Here is a 27,703-nt window from a genome sequence, read left to right on the forward strand (position 1 = left end):
TATTACGGATTATAAGTATCTACATGACCACGAATATGCCATATTGTGAAGTGAACAAAAGAGCCTTGAAATAAGAATGGTAAAGACAAAGAAGGAGAGAACAAGTAAGTATGTTAAATAAAGCTCAGCATTTAATTTTAACATGCTTCTGTGGTAACAGCTAGACTCTGCAGATGACAAGTAGTAGATATGTGGGGGGTTGTGGCATTCCTGCTTCTTTCTTGTTTATAGCTCTGATTATTTTATGCTGTGCTGAAACAGACCTTGACTTAGAGAACTGTTTAGTTGATCAGTCAATGATTTGGCAAAGTAAGTAATGAGAAACTACAGAAAAAAATAAGTTGTTGAGCAATTACACAATTAAACCATTTGGAATTGATGAGTGACCTCTTCTTTTTTTTATCTTTACATTTGTAGAAATTACTCATCTCATTTAAAGATGCACTTTGATATTTTCAGTGTCAGAAATATTCTGTATGTTACATATTAGTTTAAATTGTCTTTTCTTGGTTCTCCATAAGATAGTCAGCCCAGGATCAAAATTCAACCTTAAATGCAAATGCAGAAATGTAAAGTTTCTCACTAGCGCCTCAGAGGAAGCTTTTCTTTCCATGAGCAGGTAGAAGCTGCCATCTTTACCCCTCCATTTTTATGCCACTCTTTTTTTCTCTCTCACTTGGTTGCAGTCATCCAAATCTAGCACCAACACGTGAATATACATATGGCTGCCTAAAGCAGGAGAATTCAGAGGACAGCAAAAATTAGTTAAGAGAAGACTGGCTGATCTGGCCATGCTGATCTAAAAAAATTATAGACCACACTGTTTTGTCCCTCCCTGCTGCCAGAGGGTATGGTCCTTATAAGAGGTCTGGCAGAATGAACTCGAGGCATCTGACTCACCTGCCTCGATTTCCTCACTGGTGGTTAAAGCTAATTGCCACACTGCACAGGGAAACAGGTAGGGTTCCTGTCTCCTCTGCCTCAGGGTGTAACAACTTTCAGCAGCAGGGCAAGGCAACTGGCTGGGGCAGTCATGCATTGAAAAGTAACATCATAATTCTACCTACCTACTCTACATGGTTAGTGTTGCTAAGATTATAAGACAGTAAAAGCCTTTGGCCTAGACTGCCAGTAAAGCCTTACATCTATTTACCTCCTAATTTCCTGCGTTATCTTTCCATATCTTCTCTCCTGCACTTTATTTCATCCATCCCAGCTCTCCTCCTGTCCCCCTTCTCCTACCTCAGTGCTTGTTTTGCATAGACTGTCTCCCAATGTGACTCAAAAGCTACCATTATAAATTTGAAAGCAGTCCTGACAGCACAAAAACCTCTAAAATGTAGTTGATCTGAGCATGCGCAGGAATCTATAGAACATATAAGGAATTCTCTACACATCAATTATACATGATATACCCTTGACTTGCAGCGCACAAAACAATGCGTACAGTACTCAGTCCTCCCTACAGCAGCCTGTTTCCCTCAACCAATTTCATTCTGTCCCCAGATATCCTGTGCTTCATGTTCTCTCCAACATCCACTGTGAGTACTGTTTCCATTTTCATGTGCACTTTCACGTGCTTTTTATATTCTCTGCATCAGATTTTAGCTCCATTCTCACTTCTTTTAATTCCATGTCTCCCCATACCTCCCATCCAGCCTTAAAAACATAAATTTGAGACTGATCTGGTATCATCTTCACTGGAACAGATACCATCTTTGCTGAAACAAACTTCATTTTTATGTAACAGGATTTCGACAAAGTAACCAGCTGTCATGACTGAAAGCACTTCCACTCAAGTCCTAAAACTCTCTGGAGAGAGCAACAATTACAATAAGGTAAAAATCAGAAGTGACACCTACAATCTTTTAACTGCAGGAGTCTCTGTGTATTTTGTGCTTTATTTTTCAAATCCACTAAGTGCTTTGAATTGGCAATGGTACAAACGTTCTGAGACTCACTGATGGCAGTTCAGCCAGTAATGACTGCAAATTTCTGTGATTTACTAGCAATGAAGAAGAGAAAGAGATGCTTGCTATTCTGTCCAAGACACTGAACCTGCATGAAAGAAAGAGAGAAGATTAGGAGCCTGTTCCTCTGCCATTTCAGGTTTCTGTTTCATGAAGGGAGAAGTTCACCCCCAAATGGTACTTAAAAAGGAGAAGCCGAAGAAATGTGCATACACAAGTGACCAGCTTTCATTACCTGCAGATCTTCATTGTTTTGTTCAGATTCTTGTCACTGTTTTTAGTCTCCAACACATAATATAAGCAAAATATCAAATCTTTCTTTCACTAAGCTTGAATTTCATAATGCCCAATCTTCTACTGCAGAAACCTCATTTTTAGACAATCTACAGAAAATCCCTCACAATTTCCTCTTTGAGTATGATAATTTTACTGGGTTGGGGTAGGCTTAATATCTTTGACTTTCAAAAGCAGGATGTCCTGCCTTTCAGAGCAGAGAAATAAAGGAGTGTCTAGCCATTTGTTTGCAAACCAGGGCAGAAATATACAGAATCTCTCTCTGTGCTATTAACTTCCTTTTAACAGGATTAACCTGACTCTTGCTGAAGTCAATGGAAAGACTTCATTTATATTAGTTGGAGGAATCTGTATGTAGAAGGGAAAGAAATGAAGAAAAATCAAGCAGAATCTAGATTCTCCACTAAAACAATGCCCCATATTCCAAAAATATGAACAACTGGTAGATACTTTCCATGTCCAAGTCCCAGAAATGCTGGATATAAAAGTATCAAATAAGATTTTGTAAAGACAAGTTATCATCTGCATGAATAATAAATAATCTTCAAAATTTAGTGATATGACGTGTAAGGAACTAAGAAATGATATTTAAGTAGCATTCTGATAGGAAGCTGTGAAGCTCCACATAGGAACCGAAAAGTTAAGCAACATAAAGGAATAGAAGGAAGAAAAGGGTGGACAATGGTATATCATATGTATGCCTTATATGTTTAATATTTATATGCTATCAAATGACAAAATAAAAAGATGAGCACTGGATTATACAGACCTTCCAGTAATGGTAATTTCCCCAGCAGCTGATCATTCTGCAAACACAAGTATAGCTACACAAATGCAAATGTCAAGTGTAGACAACAAACACCCCACTATTTGCACCTTGGAAACTGCTTCCTGCTTGCTAAAAAAACCAAGGAAATTTTACAAGAATAAATAGAAGTTTCCTCTGGTTTTGTGTAAAATATGAAATGCACCTAAATCAACTACAAGTTATGAGTTACTCAGATTATAGAAGACATGGCTACAGATCTTGTTAACAGAAGTATGTAACTTCTTTGTTTCTTGTAAGAGTGACCACCTTTTGTTGCCACTTCCTGCTTCCATTAATTCAAAGAGGAAGAGGTTTGGTCTTCCAGTGACGTTAGAGATTTTTTTTTTTTTTTTAGCCTAGAGGCCAGCGAGTATTATCATACTTTGTACTAAATCCAAGTAACCTGGAAAATACTTGAGATGAATACCAAGAAACTATCTTAATTGGATTATTTAAAATGGATTGGAGTTTTGCGTAGGTGGAGGATGATCATTACAGAAGGGAGAGCTACACAGACTAATATATAAATAGCTCGTACTATGAGCAGAACAATAACTCTTTTTCTTCTTTCAAGGCACAGATACAATTAGTTAGAGGATATTGCATTCCTGAGAAATTTTTGGCATCCAATAGAAACAGCCCCCCCGGCATTTAAAGGAAAAAATATCGTATTTGAAAATCATTTCCCCTTTTAATTACCTGCCTAGACTTTCAGTCTTTTCCTTGCAAATGAACACATCCCTTGTAGTTGAGCACAATGTTTTCCCACACTGCTGGCTAGTTGCAAGACTGTTGACTCCTGCTGCTGTCACACAAAACCCTCAAATGGGCTCTTGGCAGGAAAGTAACTGCTTTCCATATACATTGTGTTAAAAATACATACGTTTCTGTAAGGTTTCCATCTACCTTTATGTGAACTTCACTGATTTAACTCCTATAGTTTTACTGTCATCAAATAATTATGTCCTTCTGTTCCATAAATGCAGAGGCAAAGCCAGTGTATTCGTATTCAAAGCAGGAAATCTTGGTCCCCTGGCAGCACTGTATTCCTGCTGCTGGATTTATATTCCAATAGCTGATGTAGATTTCATCAGATTGTCTAGTGGCAATAATTCATTCCATGTAACCTGGGCGTACCCTGTTCTTGCTGGCATAGAGAGCAGACCTATTGCACTCACCAGCCAATCTATCTTCAAACTAGTTTAAAATATTAATAATCTTGGTTAGCTAGATGGAAATATGATTGATTGCTACATATTCCACTAAATAATAAAACAAATCAATAGCTATAGTTTTAAAACCAGACTCATGGGAAATATTAATCAAAACCAGTGCCTACGTTTCAAACTTATGTCTGTCACTCTGTCCTGCTTCTGTGCCATGTTTTGCCCAGATGTGAAAATCCTTCTCTGAGGGCACCAGGTAGTGGTAGATACAGAGGCCAAGTGGATATTTAGTGTTCACTGTTACAGCTTCTTCCCTCTTAATGACTTAATTCTCCCTGTTACAAGTAGAAAAGACTCTTATTGCACTGCCATCAGTGTTGACCACTTATTTCTTGAGTGATTCATGCTAACTGCTCATAAACCTCCGCCAGGGGAGGTTTAGGCTGGACATTAGGAAAAAATTCTTCACAGAAAGGGTCATTGGGCACTGGCAGAGGCTGCCCAGGGAGGTGGTTGAGTCACCTTCCCTGGAGGTGTTTAAGGCACGGGTGGACGAGGTGCTAAGGGGCATGGTTTAGTGTTTGATAGGAACGGTTGGACTCGATGATCTGGTTGGTCTCTTCCAACCTGGTGATTCTATGATTCTATGATTTTTTAGTTTCTTCTTTTGTTTGTCATAATTTCCTTTCCTGTCATAACAGAAGTATCAATGGCAGACATAAATATGTATAAAGTAAAACAAACACATTTTACTGATATTTTTAATACTTAAAAACAAAACCATGGCTTCATAAACTTCCAAACCACCTTCTCCCTGTATCTCATTTACAGAACGTATTTTACTTGGATGTGCTGCAATAAATGCGCTCACTGCCACGCTGTTTCAAGAACTGGCTTTACAAATCATGTGTGTAATAACAAACTTGCACATAATCATTAGTAATGATACTGCTTACCCAAAATAGCCTTCAAGTTGAATAAGATAAAACAAAACACACATCATCTTGTTAGCATTCAAAGATCAAGAGAACTGGTAGGTCTAGCAAGAACTGGTAAGTCCTGAGCTTTAAAGCAGATCTGTAAGGAATATCTTTGCATTACCAGGAAGTTCAAGCTTGAATGTCTGCTTTCTCTGTGTTATTAAAAATCACACAAGTTTTGCAAAGGTAAAGTAGCTATCCTATGTCTTTAAAACATTCAAAAAGACCTCAGTAGTTGTGTTTCATCTCTATAAACAGCAAGTTTGTTTCCAAGTCATATTTACTGCTTTTTATCCTAAACTGCTTTCACCAAAAGCCTACATCAGCGTGAGCGAAGTGAATTGTGTGCACGGAAGAAGTGGTTTTCTGCTTGCGCTCCTTTTTTAGGCAAGAGCAAGTGACTTCTGTTTCCTGGGAAATGTATTTTTCCATGTCCTGGTTCATTTGTGCTGCTGGAAGGGTCCAACAGAGCTGGAAGCAGGGGAATTTTCAGCTGGCACTGAGTCTGTGAAGGCAGCTCCCAGTTGGCCCTACTGTGGAGGACTGGGTTGAATAAACTGCACATGGAGTTCCTCAAGATCAGGATCTTGCTGCTGCCACTGCTGCAAATGAAGACACACTCAACCTGTGAGCTGGTTCCTCTTACGGAGCCCGTGACACGGCCTGGCATGGTCAGTCGGTGACCCCGGTCTGCACTATGTTGGGAGACACAGGGTTTCAAAAAGGCCCTGTGCTCATGACAACGAACTTCAGCCAAAAGAGTGAGAGTGAACAGGCAGTGAGGATCAACATTATGCCCAAACGGAAAAAAAACCCAGTTTGCTAAATTCTGCCCTAAGTGTGCCTGTGACCTTGCTATTGGAAGTTCAAACCCTTGTTGCTAAAATCACTTATAATTTGGCTTTCCTGTTATATTTTGTTCTTTGTGTGGAGGAAATATGAAAACAACATAGTACGGAATAACTGGCTCACAAGACTAGTTTTTAGCTTTTAGGTCTTGTTCAGTAACACACAAAGCCTAAGAAATCTAGGAGTGGAAAAGGCTGAAAAGTGGGGGTGTGCAAACTGGATCACTTGGAGGGGAAAATGATTCCAAGCACAGGAAGGAAGCGTGGCTGGCGCTGGCAGCAGATGCAAGGAGGACAAGAGGGATGGTACTGGGACTGTGAATGCAGGAGACAAAGGAAAGAAAATACCACAAGAAGAAATATGGAAAGGATGTTGGTTTTTTATGTAGCTACTGAGTTAGAAAACAATCTTAAAAAGCCACACAGCTTCCCTTTACTTTAGTTACTGAATTGTCAGCCCTGGGGAGAGCAGGGAGGGATGCCTGCTGCCTCGGAGGTGGGCTAAGTCGACCCCAAACACAGGAGGAAAGATTGGCAGCAGCCGGAAAACACAAAGAGAGCGAAGTCCCCTTCCCACACTGCCCTCCTTGAAACTGCTTGGGAAGACCCTTTCCAAGCACCTCCAAGCTGATGGGGAACTTCTTACAAGGGCCTGGAGTGATAAGATGAGGGGGGATTGCTGTAAATTGGAAGGGGGAAGATTTAGACTAGACATTAGAAAGAAATTCTTAACAATGAGGTGGTGAGACAGTGGAACAGGTTTCCCAGGGAAGCTGTAAATGCTTCCTCCCTGGAAGTATCCAGTTCTGGAATCCTCAACACAAGAAGGATATGGAGCTGTTGGAGCGGGTCTGGAGGAGGCTACAAGGAAGATCAGAGGGCTGGAGCACCTCCCAAACGAGGACAGGCTGAGAGAGTTGGGGTTCAGCCTGGAGAAGGCTCTGAGGAGACCTTACAGCGACCTTCCAGTATCTGAAGGGGCTACAAGAAAGCTGGGGAGGGACTGTTTACAAACGCTGGTAGTGAGAGGATGAGGGGCAAGAGGTATAAACTGGAGAGGGGTAGGCTTAGACTAGACATAAGGAAGAATTTCTTCACGCTGAGGGCGCTGAGGCCCTGGCGCTGGTCGCCCTGGGAAGCTGTGGCTGCCCCACCCCTGGAGGTGCTCAGGGCCGGGCTGGACGAGCAGCCTGCTCCTCTAGGAAGCGTCCCTGCCCGCAGCAGCGAGGTTGGAACTGGACGGTCTTTAAGGTCCCTTCCCTGAGCCCCTCCCCTCCCCGCCCCGCCCCGCGCAGCCCGCGCAGCCCGCTAGGTGTCGCCGGCGGCCGCCCCTCCCCGCGGCTCCTCCTCGGCGCCGGCCCCGCGCGCGCGGCGAACGGGCGGAGGCGTCGGCCCCGCGGCGGAGACGCGCGCGCGGCGCTCGGCTCGTTGTTCTCCCCCCCGCCCCGCTCCCCCCCCCACCTCTCCGCCCCTGCGCGAGGCCTCTCCGGTCCCCGGCGGCGGGAGCCATGTTGGAGCGCGGCGTTCCGTGACGGGGCTCGGGCGGCGAGCGCGGCCCGCGGGCTGCCAGGAGGGGGCTCGGCTCCCGAGCGGAGGAGCGGGAGGGGGAGGGGGAAGGAAGCGCCCCCGGACCGCGGAGCCCCGGAGCTGCTGGTGAGTGCGGGCGGCATTGTCTGCGGGGGCGGGGGAGGCCCGGGCAGGGCGGGCGCGGGGGGGGCGATTCCCCAGGGGCGACTGGGGGCGATTCTCTTCGGCGAGCTGGGGGAGATCCCCCTCTGGCGAGCGGGGGGCGAGTCCCTTTGGCAAGGGGAGGCTCAGCTCGGTCCGCGGAGGGAGCCAGTGCTCGCAGTCAGGGAGCACCAATGATTTTTTTTTGTGCGTGTGCCTTTTTTGTTGTTTTATTTTTATTTTTTTTTGGTGGTCCTGTGTTCGTCCTCGGCCTTTCCCCACCGCCTCCTCCCCTGCTCTCTCCTGACAGCTCCTCTCTTCGCAGCCCCCACGCCTGTGACACATTCGCTCCTCTTGCAGGTCTCCCTTGCCTCCTCCCCCGCACACCCACAATACTTCGGTTTCTGTGCGTGGCAAAAAAGAAAAGAAAAAAAAGAAAAAAAGATTTTTTTTTGTGGCCTGAGCTTCTGAGTTCGTAGGTGACAGGATACGTGAGCATTTGCTGACCCTGAACTTCTGTGAACTCCTCCCTCCCTTCCTCTCAGATCTGTAATAGCTTGAGACCAGCGAGAGCAAAATGGTTCTTCCCTCTCAAATGAGGTAGCATTAGGTGTATTTTATATTTCGTGGAAACTTACTGCACCCAGCAGTTCCAGTTGGAGGGGATCAGCTGCTGCAGTGGAGGAATGCCGACCTTGATCCCCTTTGTCTCCTGCAACAATTTGGGTAGCTGGCTGGAGTTGTTTGAACTGTTGCCGTGTTTGGCAATTTGCTCTTGGTGGTTAGCAGTGCTGTGGGTGATGCGAGGGAAAGAAGGACGAGGCGTATCATCCTCCAAACTAAATAATTTAAAAAGCATGTTTCCCTTTTTTAATGCTGGTAAATAATTCATGTGTTTGTTTTTTTTTTTCTTCTTGTAATGTAACATAAGATCAATAGCAACTTTCTTGTACCTATCATGGCATAGGTAGGAGATGAGGAAACCTGGTTTGACATTCTTCCACCCGCCCCTCTCCTTTTTAATTCTATTAATTGAGCTGGAAACTAGATGACCAAAGGTTAAATGCTTGGAACATGTGGGACAGAAGAAAGCATTTGTGAAATTAGACCTAGTACCACATTCAGGTTTGTTTTCTTATTAGAACTGGGCAAAAGTGAACAGGTGATCTGGTATTTTATGTGCTTAAGATGCTAAGGCAATTGTCATCTTGCTTTGTTGTAGGAATTCTGTATCCTCTTCTGCAGCTCTTGTTATTTATATCTGCACTTCAGTAAGTGACGTAAGAGACTTCTATTGAATAATTTACACAAAAGTAACAGATATGAAAACATGAAATCATATGTTTGAAATGCATAGTGAAAAATTTCTTTAAAAATTACTTATACTTGAAAGAACAAACTTAATTTACTTCTCTGACATAGAGAAACCATTATCATGTTAACTTGGCATTAAAAGGGCCTTTTAAATTTGAAAGATGAAAGCATCTGGGTTTTGATGGTGTTATTTAAATACTGCTTTGACAATAGTGTGTCTGGCTTACAAAAATCTTTAGTAAGGATAATGCAGTGTTCATACCTTACGTTTGCACGTCATGCAGTGTAGCCCAGCGTTTACACAAATCAGTAGGTGGGGTCTGCCTGCATTCATACTGAGGAATTTGTAAACTGGTGCCTGTGTTGTCTAAAGCAAATTATAGTTGAAAATTGGCAAGTCATTTATTTTTGAGTTTGGCTAGGGGTATAGCACGTTAATTGATCATTTTAATTTGTAAAATGCCACTAATGTGTAGTGAAATATTTGATTTATAATTCCATGTATAATTAGATTGAGAATAACTGAAAACCAGAGCAGGGCTGTGTTTTTACCCTGAATGGCTCTGGCTTCAATTTTTGCCAGATACTGCAGTGTGAAAATATGATATGATGCAGCTTGTGACATGGATGTTATGATGTTCTGTATGCCTTTGTTATTGTTATGGTGTGGAGCTCTTACAGTAAAACTGTGCAGAATTTTTTGAATGGCTTACTAACATACAAAATCTTCAGATTTTTTAAATCGCTGCCTACTGCTGGAAGAAAAAAAGTTAACTTTTGTTTCAATACAGTGTATTTGAGTTGACCAACCTAAAAAGTACGGTCAAGAAAGGCTTTGTTGGAAACTGATTCAATAAAAAGTCTGCATTAAAAACTTTCCAGGAATTTGCTCTTTATGCTCTTTTTATAATTAATGGAAGCTGTGGATATTTCACATAGCAATCATCTTTTATTTGTTGGCCAAGAAAGCTAATTAGCTGTTTTTTAAAAAGGCATATTACCAGTTGTGTTCTTATTGAATGTATAATCTGGTGTGATGCAAAAATGGACAAGGTCATGTCTAAAAATCAAGCTTAATAGCAATAAAGCTTTTCTAGCATAAACTTACTTTCTGTAAACTCATAAAATGCTGATTATAATTCTTAACCTATGGGTGTCTTAAGCTCTTAGCTGCATGCTCTTTAATGCTTGCTTTTTTTATTTCTGCAGCAAGCTCTAACTGTGTATCTTCTGGGGCAGCTGGACAGCACTGTAATCAGTGGCACTTTAGAATTTGATTTAAAACACTACTCCACAACGTTGGCTTGTAAAAGTGGTTCGAAAATGTCAAATGTTTGTGACAGATATACTCACATCTGAAGAACAAACCAAACCAGTGTGTTGCTAGTGGTCATTATCTCTTTTTGCAATGCACATACTTAGCAGTGAGTGTAAGAAGTGGAAATTTTTTTTCATGTGTGTTCACATGCTAATGTAGAGAGTGTCTTACTTGGATGTCAAAGGTAAAAGCATTTTATATTTAAATGTTTTGCTCATTAGTCAATAGTTTTAATTTATTTATTAAAACCCTTAAGAAATCTAAGACTAGGGTGTTTGGTTATTTTTTAAGATGTTGACTAATGTTTTCTACACTGCTGCGTGTACCTTTTGGTTTTTTGCCCATTAAGCAGGGAAGAACAAATACTGCTTCTTCCAGAAATACTAGATTCCCATAAGTGCCCATTAATCGTGTGGAATGCTTTTTTTCTTGAGTCTTTCATGAAATGTTGTGATGTATTTTTGACAACTGCTTCTCTGAAGAGTGGAAGTTAATGATTTTTTTTAGCCAACTGAGTAGCCATAATTCTGTATCTAATACAAATCCATACGTGCATACTCTTAACTAACCTGATGGATTGGCAGTTCTTCCAGAACTGTTGGTTTTCTGAACTACTTTTAGCAGAGATGTTAACTCCAGAGTTCAGTAGAACTGGTGAAACAGAACATCCACAAACAGTGGTTTAAACCTCAAGTGTTTAACCAGTGATGTTGATAGTCACAAAGAGTAAACAAAGCTGGAACTCTAGCTTGTTTGCCAACTTGGAGCACAAAAATGTAAGGAAAAAAAAAAGGATTCTTCAGTCCTGTGATCTGGTTATATGGAAAACAATAACCTTAACAGATGCATAGATTAGGTAATTTATCTCAGACCAGCTTTTGATACATGAGTCCTCAGGTAATATGGCTTTTGCCACTTCCTTGGAGATCATTGTACCCCATGTCTGACTATATTATAAAATACCACGGGTACAGTGATACAGGAAATAATAACAACTTTGTGCTTTACTGGCATACTCGGGCTTTTGTGGTTTAGTGCCTGTTTGTAAAGGATTAGAACTTTCCTTTAGTAGGGAACATCAGATTATCACGGGGTGCTGTATATAACCACAAATGTTATGAAGAGAGAAAAACGTGAGTAGTGTCATCAAAAAAATACAGAAGCAGCAGAAATAACTGTCAAATCACATTTCAGTTTTTCATGTGGGGCAGAATTAAGCATAAGGATTTGAAAAGGGAAAACACCAATTTTATAACATTTTTAATTAAGAAGTCAAAGGCCTCTGTGAATTTCAAGGCAATTTTCTGCTTGCTTACTTCTGTTATACTTAGAAAATACAGTAAGCTGAAGAGCAGTTTTATCCTAGTTTTTGATTATGACCTTTTTTCCTTGTTTTTTTTTTTTTTTTTTAATCTTCTCTGGAACAAGTAGTTGTGCATATATTATGATGAACAAAGCTGTGTTATTATACCAGAACAAAGAAGTGACATGTCTTCCGCTGACACTCCTAGCTGCAATTCTTGCCTGTCTTTACTGTATTTTAGGTTGGGCTTGCTAGGTATCTTGCCTAAGTGAATGTTACTCTGTACCTTCTAATCATGTTTCATTTAACTATAATTTGTACCTCATAATCATCCGTCTTTCTCTGGCTGCTGCTCTTTTCAAGGCTTGGTGGAGTTGTACTAAGGTCTCTGATTTTTAACATCTGCGCTTTGTCAGCTTCACTGAGGATACTTGCATGCTTTCGGTTTGTGTTAGAGTTGGCAGGATCATGACTTTCTCTTCTGTGCTCGGTAGATTAGGGCATTTTGCAGGCATATAGCTGTACCGATACACTTATATTGTGGTGAACTGCCATGACCTGCATAGTGTTCTTTCAGAGATGTCTCTTTCCGTGTATTTCTGATTTCCTGCTCTTACCTTTCTGATATGGAAGTATGTTGATTTGTTTGCGTTTTGGTTATACAGCAATTATTAAAAGTAACATTTAAGAGGTTTGCTGGTGTTCACTAAACTAAAGATCTTTGGGAAATATAGATCACTGAGAATTATCAAAGAATATTACTTATCAGCAAGCCTTTTTCCTGTAATTGAGAGGAAACTCTTTGGGTTAAAAAGTGAAAAAGCGGCCTATCGGAGCGAAGAACCCAGCTTACAAAAATATAAAGGCATTGAATTAAGTGACTGTGATTGATCGGGAAAGCCAAAGGCTACAATGAGGAAAACCCGTGCTGCCATGGATTACGACGGGTCATGTTTTAGGAGTAAAATTGTAGAATGCTCTGGGTTAGAAGGGACCTTACAGGTCATCTAGTCCAATCCCCCCTGCAGAAGTAGGGACAAAATTAATTCTAACAAAGCAATTAGCCTGTTACAAATGCTAAAGAAAATGCTAGCATTTGGTGATCTTCTTCAGAAGTTGGTGTTTGTTAAAGACTGCTGTACTCAGAAGTAAAACTCTGTGATATCGTATTCCTGAGAGAACCTCAGGATGTTGAACAGCAGCCATTGGAGTTGGATGGGTAGAATTGTAAGTGTTGATAAGGTGCTTTCTAGTCTGTTAATGCTGATCACATTTTTTTAGTATGTCTCAAAACACTGAGAAATTCTGTAACTTTAGCACAGCTTAAGCTTTCTTTCAATGCTTTTAAAAGTAGTATGCATAGTAATAGGTATTGACAGAGCAGGAGTTTAGGTAAAGGAAATAATTGTTCAGAGTGTATTTATAGAAGGCTGATCTTGTGAACTTACAGTTCTCTTGGTAAGATTACAAACTTCATGTGCTATAATATTGTTGACATTACAGACAGACTTCTCTGAACCATTTTACTTGGTTCTTATGTGACATTTTGATTAAGGAACGAAAAAGGATAGATTAAGTGTCTACATATTAAATGGTTTAAAACCTGGCAGATAATGTGAATCAAGTGGTTAACTATAAATAGTTGCCCTTACATAACTGCATGTGATGAGGGCTCCTCATCGTCAAAACATGATCACGAAGGAGCGCTGGGAAGCCTGCTTAGTGCCTGTTGTTGAGCATTGCTGTTAGTGAAGGGAAAGCCAGCAAAAATTGCTGATTGTTTTTGTAGCTCATAGAAAACTGGGAAAACAATAGAGACTGTGGAATGGGTCATTAGCACAGGGAGGATGCTTGGAAAAATGGCAGTTTCCCGATTGTTTACTTGATGTGGCATTTTATATCAGGCTTTAAAAGCCTTAACACAGTATACTAACTTTTAAAATGATATTTTGTAATTAAAACAACTCAAGTACAAGCAGCTGTTAATATTAACTTTTAATTTGGGCACTGTTTTGTAAAGCTTTGAAATTGTTTCACGTATATAATACAGAACACATATTAAATGTTGATCTGCATTCACTATGTGGGTTTTAGGGAAAGCTTTTGTTTTAAAAAGATATTAATAATTAATAACAATAATTCATTAATAATACACAAGGGGAGGAGAATCAGTTATGGAATAATAGATTACATTTTATTGTATTTCCACCAGCTTTCTCTGTATCTTGAAGCAAATTTGAATTTCTAAATGTAGAATTTATAAACATTCTGTGCAGGCCAAAAAAATTGTGGTCATATACATGTTTAACTGGGGAGAAGTAAAAGCAATTTTTTAGTCTGCCTTAGTTTATTGCAAGAGCAGATTCCTCTGTTCTTTTTCTCTCCATCAAAATCTCGTCATAAATGGCAGTATTTACATATGTATTTACATATGAGTATATACAAAGCTTATTTCTTTCTTAAGTACTGTTCAGTTTTAAAGCTCTGTCATAAATATCTTACTAAATCGTTTAAGTGTTTGCTTGTGAAATGTGAAACTATTTCATAATTCACTATGTTTGCTCTGAAAACTATATATGAAACCAAAGTCTTCCTGTATGACTGTGACAGACAAACTTGGGCTAGTGCTGCCTGTGAGTAACTTTGTCATTCCACAAACAGTTTAAACCAGCATAACTTTCGGCACTATTGCTTAAAGCCGTGGTTGTTTTCCCGTTTGTTGGCTGCTGCTCTGATCCTCACGCTGCTGCCGGTGTGCTAGCAGGTGTCTTATGACCGTGTCAGGGGACTGATGGAGGTTATAGCAGGCATTTGGGTTCAACTTTACGATTGTTTTTACACATAAGTAGTAGTCACTTTCTGCAGGATCAATGGAAAAACAGGAGTTTGTAATTATTTATTTTTGAAAATATCCTGAGCAGATGGGAGGGGAATCTTCCTGTTGTACAGAGAGGAAAGGAGGTCCTGAAGTGCTAAATATATCAGACTTTTATGCTGTACTGAAGTCTTTTGAAAATGATGTGTGAAACAGCAGCTCAGAAACATATTTTGGTGCTACATAAGAAGGGGCTATGGGGAAATAATTACTGATAAATCTTATAAAATATATTCTTAATTTTAAATACGAGTACGTCTTTGAGGTAGGAGTTACAAAAGGAAATAGGATTTTGGTGTGGAAATTGGTAGTGTTGGAGGAGAGAAATTGAAGGGAGCTGCAGATATTTTTTTCTGGAAATTAATATTTAAAAATTGAACTACAGAAGCTAAAATTAAGCTATGATAGGAGTTTAAAATTCTGGAATAGGCAACAATAAAAAAAAGTCAGTTAATAACAGTAGTGGTCATATTTTAAAGGGGCCCATTGGGGGAGTTTTGCAGGGTCTTCGTTTTTTTTGAAGAAGCGATCACCTCAGGAGAGACAAGATGAGGTCTTTGGCTTCATTGAAGCTACAGTTGGATTTAAATCACTGAATTTTACACTGAGTGTTCCTAAGAATAATGTCCTGTACAGTACTCAGATGAAGCAGTTTCAGAGGCAATTCCAGAAGTTTAAGATTCTCCATAGTATTTCATTGCCTTTGTCAATATGATTCAGTAGGTTCTAGTAGCGAAGAAAAATATTTTAAAGCTTATGCTGTTTACCTTCAGGATTAAACACGATAAACAGCTTAGAGTGTTCCCATTTGCACAAGTCACAGTATTTTTAAACCTGCTGCTTGTAATTCTGGGTTGTTTATCTCAGAATGCAGTTAACCCAAGTCTTTTATTGTTGCTTGTTTCTGATACAACCCAATATAATTCTCAAAAGCAAATTGTTTGATCCATAGGCCAAAAAAATAGCTTTAAAATGTATTTGGGTAGAAGACAACCTTTTGTTATTAAGCAAACACTTTTATATCTGGACAGCACGGGAGAAACAACCTGGTGGGGCATAGGAATTAGTTTGCTCAGTAGGTATATGTTTTTCTTTTTGAAGTATGACATTTTAGTATTTTAGAAAAAATACCAAGTACAATATGAGTTCTGAATGTATGGGTTTGATAAGTTTTGACAGTGAGCTTAGTTACTGCATTTTAAAATGCTTTTGGTTTTGGTTTGTGTATAAAATAGAAAGTGCTGAGTGTTGTTAAGAAGGTGTTCTGAACCTGCTTCCTTTAAAATAGGCCCTTTTTTCCAGTGGTCTTAACATAATAGAAGTTTTGGTTTCCTGGTAGTTATGAATATTTTCGTAGTTGAAGGGGTAGACGTAGGTTGAATGATTGAAGTCATAAGTTGTTTGTCATTGTTGGAAGTTATTTTGGGGGTTAACAGATAGATAGCTAGTGATGATTAGCACCTGTAGCTGCATCTTAACCAAATACCTAGAATCTTTTTAAGCATCTGTTTCTAGGAGTGAGTAAGTAAAACCTGGGTATTTTTTAATTCCACAGATAATTTACATCTAAACTACAGATTTTGCCAGATTCACTGATTGGGTTTTGCCTTTTTTCCCCCAGATGCTCATCTCTGTAATCAATACAGAGAAAGATATTCAGAGTGTAATCTGAAGGTTTGAATGTAGAGCTGCCTCTCTTTCCCCATTTACCTGGGGGGGACCCCATCACAGTCATTGTTTTTCTATTGCAACATTACAGTTTGAGCTGAATTAAATGCTTGCTTCAGAATAATTTTTGCTGCATCAGTAAACTGAATAGGTTTCCACTGCTCTCTGGAAAGTACTGGAGGGAAGAGATGGGACAGGAATCACACAGTTGATAGTGAAGAAGGAAGAGGGGCAGGCTGGGGAGTAGAGCCAAGCATTTTCTTACTGATGATGGGGAAACAGTTACTTGACCTCAGAACTGGTATGAAGCTTTGTCCTAAGCGCCTAAAGATGAACAGTGTGAATCCCCACCCTGCCCCCCGCAATTTATGCAATTACTTCTTTAATATATAAGCAAATGTGCAGATTTCTCTTTGTCCTTCAATCCTGCTTGCAGGTGCTTAGCATGAATTGAAATTCCAGTCATGTGAATGGTAGAGGTAGTATATTTTAATATTGAAATAGATTGCTGAATGATCGGCTTTCATTTTACGTCTTGTGGCAATTTCAGAAAGTGGGATTGAGAGGATGAATGAAAATGATCTGTTGTTTTGTATTATGGGAACCTGGTTCTTAGAATGTATATGTTCCATGATAAAATAAGCCTAGTGAAGATTTCAGCGTATATGTTCATACTGCACCAGCAGCTGATATTTGTTATTGACTTTTTGGACAACACTACACTGCCTAATGTTAGTTGTAAATACACATGATTGGATTGTCATATCTACCTTTGGTAACTGCAGTTGTGTCTTAATTCAGTGTTTGGGGTTTGGTTTTGCTTGGAAAATAGGGTGTGAAATCTCTGGTTTGTGTGCATGTTGACAATTATTTCCTTAGGTTGGTTGACATTATTTGCCAAGCTTTATGCTAGTTTAGATAAGCTGATGAAGATGTTTGAGGATATATCTGTAACAGGTTTTGTGTAATGACATTGGTCAGTTTTCATGGAAAGCAGTGCATCACTAGCTAAATAAGTATGTACAGAAGGATTGCTTAACTTGAGGCTTCTTAAAGATACTGATCTTCAGGGCGCAAGTGCTGAGGACATGTTCAACACCAGCCTTAACAGTGTTGACTGTGGAGACGTTAACAGAAATAAGACCACAACAATGTCAGAAAACACAGTAGTATAGATTGTAGGAAACATTTCTAAGAAACAACTGGAGAAGAAGCAAAGTATCTATTAACTACTTGTAAGCCAGTTTTATACTAACACAGTAACATGGCTTCCCTCTTTTCTACGGCTAAGTGGTATCTTGCTGTCAGTCTTTTTGTACCAATGTAAATGAATCTATCCTGAACTCTTGAACCTACGTTAATGGTTTATGTCTCGGTCTAGGTAATTGCACCAGTGCCTTTTCCAGTTGTAGGTCAGACAAAACTAGCATATATGTCACCTCATGGCCTGAAACACACACTTAGAAAGCAGTCCTGTTGACTGTCTTCTGCAGGGAATATTTTCTTTTAACTACATTGAGTATACAAAGCTTCCAGTAGTAGACCATTAAAAAAAATAAAGGTCATTGTCACTTGAGGAGAAAAAAAAGCTCAAACCTCTGATAAAGCACAGGAAGCAGAATTGTTGACAGAGAAAATTCCTTTTCTGTTTAGTCACTTTTATGAGAAGAGCCACACCCCAAAGGTAATATATTTAACCATTAGTGAATCCTGGTGACATAATAGAATGTTTTTCCCTCGTATTCACAGATTTTAAAAGGATAAAGAAAATTATGTCTGTTAATATCGTTTCAAAGTTATTTGTGGTAGTTGCCACATTATTTATGTTATGTTCTAATTTAAAAATATTTGCCTGTCTATGATCCTAAGAGATTTTGGAAAAATAATATCTGCTGGTTTTTTGCAAAAGTGGGATGTGTTTGTGATGGTCCTTTCACCTTGTTTAACTCTTGACAGAGTTCCTTCCACAGTGTGCACAAGCCGTGCTTTTTCTGCTAGCTAGGAATATTGTATCAGTTGGATTGAGTTTTCATGGCTCTTCATCATAAAGTCTAGGAAGCTCTTTCATTAAAAAGTTTGAAATACAGAGAAGCTGCACTCTGTTTTGCAGCATAGAGGTGAACTTTTATTACTGTTCCTTTCCCCTCCTTGCATGAGTAGCTTTGCTTATTTTTAAACCAAACCTTAGGGTTAGCAGTGATTTTGTTGAGCAGCGAAGTGGGTGAATTCTGGTGTCAGAAGTGAGGGAAGGAGTGCATCGCTAGGAGCCAAGGAGAGCTCTACAGGTAGGACATGGCCTTCTGGCGGGCTGCATACAGAATCAGATATTGCTGGGGCATGTTCCTGTGAAGTATTGAGACTCTGGTGAGTTTTTTGTTTTGTTTAAGCCTGAGGAAGGCCAAGGGTTGTCTTAGGGCTTTGTTGTCTATGCTATCAACAGGATTTTGATCTAAAGAATCAGACATCTGTGTTTATGTAGGAAACGCAGCATATGTAAATCTGCTCTTAGATCCTGTACTGCAGGCTTTCTTTGAGAGATGCTGCATGAAGTATTATTCATTATACATAGTGATTATGTGTTCTAAGGATAATTAAACGTTTTGAACTTCAATAGGCCATAGGGATGTATCCAGCTATCCAGTTGGGTTTTGTTTAACTCTTAAATTCCAGTCATGAAACACTGTAGATTGAATAATAAAGTTGTAGAAAAGCTAACACTGATCACTGGATGGTGCTCTTTGTTACTGTCAAACACATGCTCTGCAATATTGAAAGTTTTATGATAGAGGAGATTGAATTGAAGCTAAGAAGTGTTTCCAATGTCCTGACGTCTTATCCTGTAGTGATACTAGTTTAATCTTATCCCTAGTTGTGACACAATTTTTTTTTGTTGACCTGCCTTTCAGTAGAACAGTTTACTTCTGTGCCTCTGTATGTACCTGTGAATGGAGTGCTGGTCTCAGAATTATGCTCTGAAATGACTTGTACTACTTATTTTCTTTTTTTCTTCTTTTTTTTTTTTTAACCTGATACCATAAAGCTTTAGAAAGGTAAATACTGGGAATTTCATTAATAAGGTTTGAACTTGCTAAAGGCAAACAGCAGCTTTCTCCTTAATTTCCAGTATAGCTTTGTTACCGTTTTTGTCCATCAGTATTTTGGGAAGTGCTGTGTTTCCTAAAAAGACACCAATAGGGAATATCACAAGAGGTGTGCTATGTTATTGTTGTCGAACATTTTTGTAGGCTTAAGTCTTTGCAGCTTATCTGGTTTTTGTCCTTGTCTTTTTTTTAATTAATTTGGATGTTACCAGGAATGATGAATATTTGAATTGGAATTTTAGATTTTTAAAAAATTTTATATATATATCCCTTAGATTAATTTTCATCTCGTCACATGACAAAGCTGATGTTCTTGTTGTCACTTCAAGCATGCAAGATCACCGAGTGGCAAAGTGGCAAAGTTAGTCATAGGATCTTATTCTTGGCCTAGGTTTTCCTTGCTGTTTTCTGTGTTTCCTACATATGTGATGAAGAAATTTATTTACTCAAATAATACCATGCAATTAGCTGTAAGAAAATCTGTATTGCTGTAATAAAGATTGAAACTTGTAGCTTTGAGTTTGTACTTTTGCTGGCTTTTTTTTTGTTCTTTGATTTATTTTAAATGATTCATTTTAAAAGGATATTTTAAATGTTTTTAGTGTTTCAGTATGGGATAACAATACTTAGGGTTATTCATTTTTTCTGTAGTATAAAACAATATGTGATACGTGCTTTAAATTTTTTTGTAGGTCCTATTTGGAACTCTGCTGGCATGTATGCTTTTAATAGGATTGATGAAAGCTGAAGTCTTCACGTGAAAATTATGTATTTTAAACTAAGTTTAAAATTGTTCATTTGTATTTCTTCCACTGTAACTGGTTTCCTAGAATGGGGAAGTTGTGTTTGAAAATAATATTAGCTTGTCCCTGGAACAATTTAATTCTGTCTTTTGGAGACAGTGCTTAGAGACAGACAATTTATTACATTGAAGTTTTTTTCAACATCGAGTTTTGTTTTAATAATGGTGTGCAATCTAACTCTAAATTCAAATAAAAAGAGAAAACTTAATCTATATTAAATGTGATTAAATTCATAGAAAGCAGAAAGGCAGCTGATGGATAGAAGGACATTGTGACCTTGTGAAAAAACTGAAGGTATTTAGTATTATAGTAAGCATTAGCAGGCTTTCTATACCATAGGCCTTTGTATACTTTGTTTAGGAGATCTGGAAGTAACTTTGATAAATGTGATCTATTTTTAGATTTAGATTGTCTCTTGGACTACTGAAAATCCTGCTTATGATGTATTTGGAACCACTTTTACTTGAAAGCTCTAATGAAAGTTTCGTGTATTTCTTCAGTGAAATGTTCACAGATGTGTAGAGGAGATTAGAGCTGCAACTTTAGTCTGGCTGAAATCTGAATATAGCAGATGAGATGTAAACAAATGCAACCACACTTTCTTCACATGTGCAAGAGCGTGTTCTGTAAGCAATTGCTGCAGCTACCTTTGTTGCGCACTTCATGATTAGTTAATGCTGTAAATGCATGTCTGGCATATCAGAAGATGATTTATACTGTGTAAATCATAAATTCTTTATTCGGCATTTTCACTGCTCATTACACAGAATGGTCTAGCAGCACTTGAGAGAGTAAATGAATTCTCTTAAGGTCTAAGTGCTGTCATCAGCAATATATGTGTTCTTGATTGCGTGGCCCACACATGGACCACTTTTTGAAAAAATCCACTGTGTGAGTATTCAAGTCTTTGTCATGCTCAAGCAGGAGTTTAATAGAGGCACTAAAGCCTTTTTTGGCACTAAAGCTTTTTTGATAGTGTAACTCTCTCAAATGTAGACATCTTGCCTCAAACCAGCAGTATTAATAATTTAGTAGGGTTAAAAGAGGAAGTTGCTGTTTAATTGGAAAGGGTAAGTGAGCTTTCTTAGTATGAAATGGTGTACAGTGCTATAGTTATCCTGATATGTATCATCGTGTACATGTATAAAAGTCATATACTGTTTATCAAAACAATGCGTTGGTTTTTAGGATTTAATGAAAATGGTAATGGCTTTAAGGTGGTTTTATTTATACAACCAGATCAACATAAATAATTTGAATTAAAAACAAAATTTGTGGCTCTTTTTACAAAAGGCTGTAATTCTCTATGAGTGCAGGTGTTTAGGGGTGACATTCCTGTCCCAAGGTGTGTAAGGCTGACAGGGGTCAGGGCAGGGAAGGGCAGGTTCTTCATAGCCTGGCTGTGGCAGGGAGAGTGACATGGCCACCATTGCTCCCCTTGTGGTGGCTCTAGCTGGTGCATTCTTTAATAATAAAACTAACTTGCTACCTCAAAGCATCTTTAATTGCTGCATTAACCCTCTTCTTTCTAAGAACGACATTGGGTAAATTGCTCTATTCCTATTCCTAACTTGATCATTTGGTCGTCTTAGTCAACTTGACATAACCTCTATAGAAGCTTGATTTTGTTACTGAGATTTAAGTTTTCTGTCTCTGTGGAGGAGATTAGGTTGGGTGTATAGTGAGCTACAGAGGGATGAACATTCCTTTGTAGGATGAGTATTTCGTCTGTTTGTGTCATATCTGTTTTAAAGTTGCACTTTAAGAATAAAAAAGTTTTGAAGTGTGTATGTACTTTCTGGCACCTCTGAAAGTCATTACTAAATTATAGATTAGATCAGACTAGATTATATACCAATATGGACGGGACCCCTTTGTGGTAAGACTTTTCATTAGTTATCGCCACCTGTCCCTATCAAATATTGTAAATCTGTGTGTTCTTCTGACATTTATTTTTAGTTCATAAAGTTATGATGTGGAACACAAACAAGAACTTGGCTTGGGTAGAAAAATTAAAGGGTTCTTGAATTCTTGAACTAAGGGTTTGTGTCTGCCATTATCTTCTGCTATTGTATGGGTCCAGTGGAAAAACTGACTGTAAGCCAGCTCTGGTGGCACTGGTACATGGATTTATATAGATTTGTGCATGTTTCGTACCAGGCTGTTTGGAAGCCAAACCAACTTGACTAAATTGTTTTTTTGTGTAGGTCAAACTAAACTCTTTTATTTGGTAGAAGGAACACAACTTTTGACAGAAAAAACAAACTAGAGCCTATGAAAATAAGCTACGTACACACGGCATTTCGGTGCAGTTGGTATAAGTGTAGGCCAAGTATGCATTGTACTATATTGCACTGTACGTGAGGTTGAAAATAAAGGTAGACTTTTGAAAAAGTAAACTGCAAATGATCTTCTACCATGCAAACTCCACTTGCTTTTAGCCTTGTCTGCATGCTGTTTTCCATGCAATGTGATGGTCATGAGGCTGGAGTAGAAAGTTTTCCATCACCTGGTGCTCCAGGGCATCTTTCCTGCTCTGCGGACTTCAACAAAGGAGGCTCCCCAAATAGAACTGCAAACCAGGTGGTAAATACACTGCTTTTCTGTCTGGGTGGTAGCTTAATTTAATGCTGTTCAGAGGAGTTCATGATTAGTCATCTTTCTGTTGCGTCAGTTATTTGCTGTGAAGCTATCTGCTGTATATCCTCGTTGACCTAAACGTTAGTTAGTTGAACTGCTGTTCATCAAGCATGTAGATTCAAAAAAATTCCACATAATCAATTTGTCTTCCAAATTGTGTGTGGTGTTTAAATAACGGAGGGAGATGATTAGGTCTTTCAGTTGACTTGGTGACTAAGTTCGGTAATTCTCACAGAGGGTAATTTGACCCTGGTCATAAATTAAGTGATCGCATGAAACCTGTTCACTACAAGCCTTGTTAATAAGAAACATTTATTCTACACTTACTCCTCATATCCTCATTGTGTTTTACTAAATGTCAGTTAGGATAGTACATAATTAAAGCATATTGAACAATTTCTCAAGTGTCATAACAAATTGTGAAACAAATGATGCCAATCCTGTAAGTCATAATAAAAGAAGCTGCTTTTTGAGCCTTATTGGGCTGTCTTAAGGAAAAACATTCAATAAGAATTTTTGCTGGTGGTTTGCAAAATGTGAATTGCAGTAGATACGAAGTTTCAGAAGAAATTTTTGAGCAGTAGATAGAATAATACTGTTTTGACAATAATAGACTTCAGTCCTTACGCTTGCTTTTATTGTGAAGAGTGAGTGTTTGGGTGCAAGTTCAGCATGGTGCTTGCAACTGGATCTGGTGTTGCTATGCCTAAGAATGGAAGGTTTAGCAGGGCTGTTTGTATGAAATGCAGTACCTGTGTTTTGATTCTTTGCTGCCTTTTATTTTTTTTTGATGTTCCATTTACTCTGTATTACGGTGAAGAAAATATAATAATGTGTATTTTAAAGAGACGATACAAGATGAAGAGTGTATTTCAAATGTTCACAAGTCGTCAGATTCGCTTTAAAAATATACTTGGCCTACAGTTACACCAACTGCATTGGAATGCGGTGGGTACGTAGCTTAATAAGCTGTGGTCCCTCTACTAAACAAAAGAGTTTAGTTTGACCTACTGTGTTTTGATGTTTTACATCATCTTGCTGGTATACACATGAGCCTTTAAAAGGTTATTTTTTTTGTACTGGAATTTCTAACTAACTACAAATCTTTCCTGCTTGGCTTTCTTATTTGTCTCTTATGTCCTTGTGTTTGAATGGTAAGCAAGAACTAACCTAGTCTGGAAAGAAGCAGGATACATGTTATAGGTAACTCTGCTTTAACAGATCTGTGCAACATTCAGAGAGTATGTGTTGTAAGAATGCACTTGAAAAGTGTTGATTCCAACCTTTCTTTGCTTTGTAAATCAGATTTGAATGTTTAACATACAAATTTAATGATAAATACATGCTTAAAAAAAACCAAATCAATGTTAATTTTATTAACTCTGTTGATGGGACAGTCTTTAATTGGATTATTGGAATTTTTATTGTGGAGTCTTGTTAGAGTGAGCAAGAGGTGTGGAAGATGGATATGGGAGAAAGGACAGCTCATATAGATGAGTGCGTCTTGTCCCTGGGGCATCCTGATGCTGTGTTCAAGTTTCTGACATTGAGCACGTGAACTCTGTTTTTTGTTCCCTCTGATGTCTAATACAGAACAAGCAGTAAATTTCATGCTGGTTTTTAAAAATCTTTCAAATTCAAAATTTAGAGCATTTTCCAGCAGGTTGTCAGCGAGTTGTATGTTTAGTTAGTTCCGAAGTTAAATGTGCGGATACATTTGTGTGCTCTCTGAAGGGAGAAGTTATTCACCAGGCATTGCTTTATCAGCTGCAGTATAAACTTACTGGCATGAGTCCTGTTCTATACACGAATCTAAGATCTTGTATATGTGTAGGCATGCAAGTGGCATATAGTTTATGTTTGCCTGATCAGATTTTTGCTTTTTCTTTTTTTTTTTACTGGTCTCTAACACTTCATAAAGTTCTTCGAGCTTATTCCAGGTACAGAGGTACAGATTGGTTTTTCTATACCTGCAGAATTTCTTTTGCATGTGGGAAGTGTATGGTCTTTGTTAAGGAGCTGGTTAGAGTTCATGGAACCATGTCATGGTTCATTAGGTGTTGGGAAAAGAGGTACCTTGGTGCTTGGTTTGTTTTGGATTTGCTTTCGTAATGTTTGAATGCCTTTGCTTTTTTTTTTTTTTTTTGCTGTCAAAATGTCATTATTTGGATCTTTCCCAATGTTTTTGTTCAAGTGATAGGAAACAGAAGGGAAGGAACTAATTGGTATGAGTCTGGAAAACATGTTCTGAATACACGTACAAGCATTTGTGCTTCCTTATTCAGATTTCCAGCTTGTGAGTTGTGTGGCAGCAGAAGCATCATTCTTGGAATGTCGTTAGAGCTCATGAGAAGTCCAGAATACATTTCCATCCTTCTTGCCACCAAAGGGGCGTGCAGCTGTTTCTCTCCTTATTCAGATTCTCTTAAATTCTTGCTTTATAATGAAGAGCTTGTCTTGCTAGTTCATTAGTAATTGCTACCTCCTACCATTTCTTTTGTCAGCAGGGGGTAGGATTTCCTCCTACGTCCAGGAAAAAAAAAGAGAAAATTAGATAGTGATAGAGGCTAAAATTAGAAGAAATCTGAGAAGAATTAGGCCAGGTTAATCTCAAATGCTGTAAGAGCGATTCTTTCTTTGGATTTTAGGTGACAAATATGATTATTTTCATAAGAGTGATGTCTTCAGGAGGCTGGGCAATACCAATGTTGCTGGGCAGAGAATGTTTCCACATAGGTCATATGCTTGGACTTGGACTGGCTAGGATGTATCGACGTTACACATTTAATTAAGGCGTTATGTATTGGAAAGCAATCTGCAGTTCAGAAGCACTTGGAGCTGATACCCTGGCTGCCTCATAGCAAGAGGCCAAGGCATTTCTAAAACTTACTAAAACAGGCCTGTGAAACTTTATAATTATGTTTGTGCTTCGGCATAATGTGAGGATAGTACAAGCAGCAACACCTCAGACAAAAACATGAGAGGAAATAGTTTGTCACAACTCTAATATGGTGGCTTGCATATCTTTTTCATTATCTCGGCTTCCATTTGCACTGCAGTCACAGCAGCAGTGTTACCTGAGCTGGCTGTAAAGTAACTGGTTTGCCTACTGCTACTGACAGCAGCAATTTGTTGTAATTAGTTGTGAAAAATGTTGTAAAATGTTCTATGAAGATTTCCAGTCACCTCCATATGTGACTTGAAGTTTTTTATTCCCTGCAATGTAATAACCTTTCCCTTTTCCACATTCCTTTTAACTTCAGTGTTCTGTGACTGGAGTAAAGTTTCTTTTCAGCTATTAATCCGTTTCTGGTTCTGTGATTGCAAGTTATCAGAGAACATTTATTTCCCCCTCATACCCAAGAATTTCCTATACAATTTGAAAATACAATCTAAATATACTGAATAAAAATAGTCCCTGTTGTGCTGAAGTTGAGGTGTTTGCTGTGGCTCTGTGAGGCAGGAGCTTGTTTGGAAACCATGTGTTTTATGGGGTTGCCATCACCTATTGTCATGTTAGGAGTTTTTGAAACTAAAGTGTTCCACTGTAAGTACTGAAATATGCAATAACAAAGTGTTTTATGGGAAATATATTTGACAGTCCTTGTAATATTACGTTCCCTCCACTGTTGTCATGCTAGCACTTTTTGTTTCTTGTTGGGGTAGACAGCTTATAACTTCCTTATGTGTTCAGAGAACTCTGTGAGCTTAAGTGGTCACAATCTCTGAATCATCAATAAGAGTTACATTATAAAACAAGTTGTGTGGCATTACTGGCTCTTATGCTGAACTAGAAAATCACCTGCAACTTTTTGCCTTTAGACTGAGCCTTCTTTTTCCCCCACATCTGGAAAGTCAGGTAATTGGCTTTCAGGAAGTCACTTCTTCCTTTTTTTCTGCTTTATTTATTTATTAGCTTGATTATTTCATTTGTTTAGATTCAGATGACTCCTAAGATTTTTAAGGTTAAGTTGTAACATTAATACACTTATGTTGTTTCTCCAGTGTATATGATACATAACTCTTGATTCTTGGAGATCAGTACTTGAGGTGAATGTTTTGATGGCTGATAAAGAAGTTAGATATTTCACATTTGCTACTGGTGTGCAGTTCACGGAGTTTAGCCAGAAAAGCTAAAGCAAATGTGATCTTTATTTTTTGAAGGACTTGCTTGTGCACATCTTTGTGAAGGACCCTATTTGTTTCTTCAGCTTTTCTTCAAGGTAACTTACTTGAGTCAAGTTTGGGCAGTTCAGAAAAATGATACAATTTCTTATGTGTTTCTTATGTGTCCTGAAAAGGGTAGGATTTCCTATGCAATTCTCTCAGCTTCTCTCAACATTAAAAATAGATCCCTGAAATTCTTTCAATTTCTTGGCAATTTCTCACTGGAAACATGCAATGTTGGATATTTTGTTTCTAAAAGAGAATGTAGCTGATGCTTAAACAAACTTCAGCTGAGCTTGAAAGTGGAAGTTTTTAAAATCAGTGCTAGAAGAAAAAAACAACCCCGCTATTAAAAAATATCTGTGAAGATTTCAGCCTTGTAGTAGGTTGTTTCTTATGCTTTTAGTGGAAGCCTGAGACACAAATCACTATTTTGTTCTTTAGATTTCAAGCGTTCATTGCAGCTTTGCTTATTTGGTTGTGTGTATCCGTTTCTTTACATGCACAAATGTTACCTTGGGCAGAGCAGGAGAGCTTAGGTCTCACCTATCCAGTGCAATCAGGAATAAGCTGTGACACAGAAGGAAGAGTAAACTACACAGCAGAAATACATATTAAAGTGCACTTATATAAGGAGAATATTTTTAAACTATGCTGGCTTAGTGGTGTGGATTTTGTTAAGGCCGCTCTCATATGGCCTTATAAACACACGCAGTTAAAAAACAAGACAGTCTTATCTTGATCATAAGACTTTTGATTCTGTAGAGATCATGAAGGGTT

General features: G+C 38.6%; 1 protein-coding gene across 2 annotated transcripts in view; it reads left to right on the forward strand.

The window, feature by feature from the left end:
- The first annotated feature begins 7,610 nt into the window (after window positions 1-7,610).
- Window positions 7,611-27,703, forward strand: part of CDK17 (cyclin dependent kinase 17) — a 95,100-nt gene continuing 75,007 nt past the window's right edge. Inside the window, exon 1 of one of the 2 annotated variants that reach the window (XM_069853454.1) lies at window positions 7,611-7,719. The gene's annotated coding sequence lies outside the window, so the exon portion shown is untranslated. The remainder of the gene's footprint in view (window positions 7,720-27,703) is intronic. The other variant, XM_069853464.1, reaches the window with a different exon arrangement.

This window comes from Phaenicophaeus curvirostris, chromosome 1, assembly GCF_032191515.1.
Source record: "Phaenicophaeus curvirostris isolate KB17595 chromosome 1, BPBGC_Pcur_1.0, whole genome shotgun sequence".
NCBI classification, from domain to species: Eukaryota; Metazoa; Chordata; class Aves; order Cuculiformes; family Cuculidae; genus Phaenicophaeus; species Phaenicophaeus curvirostris.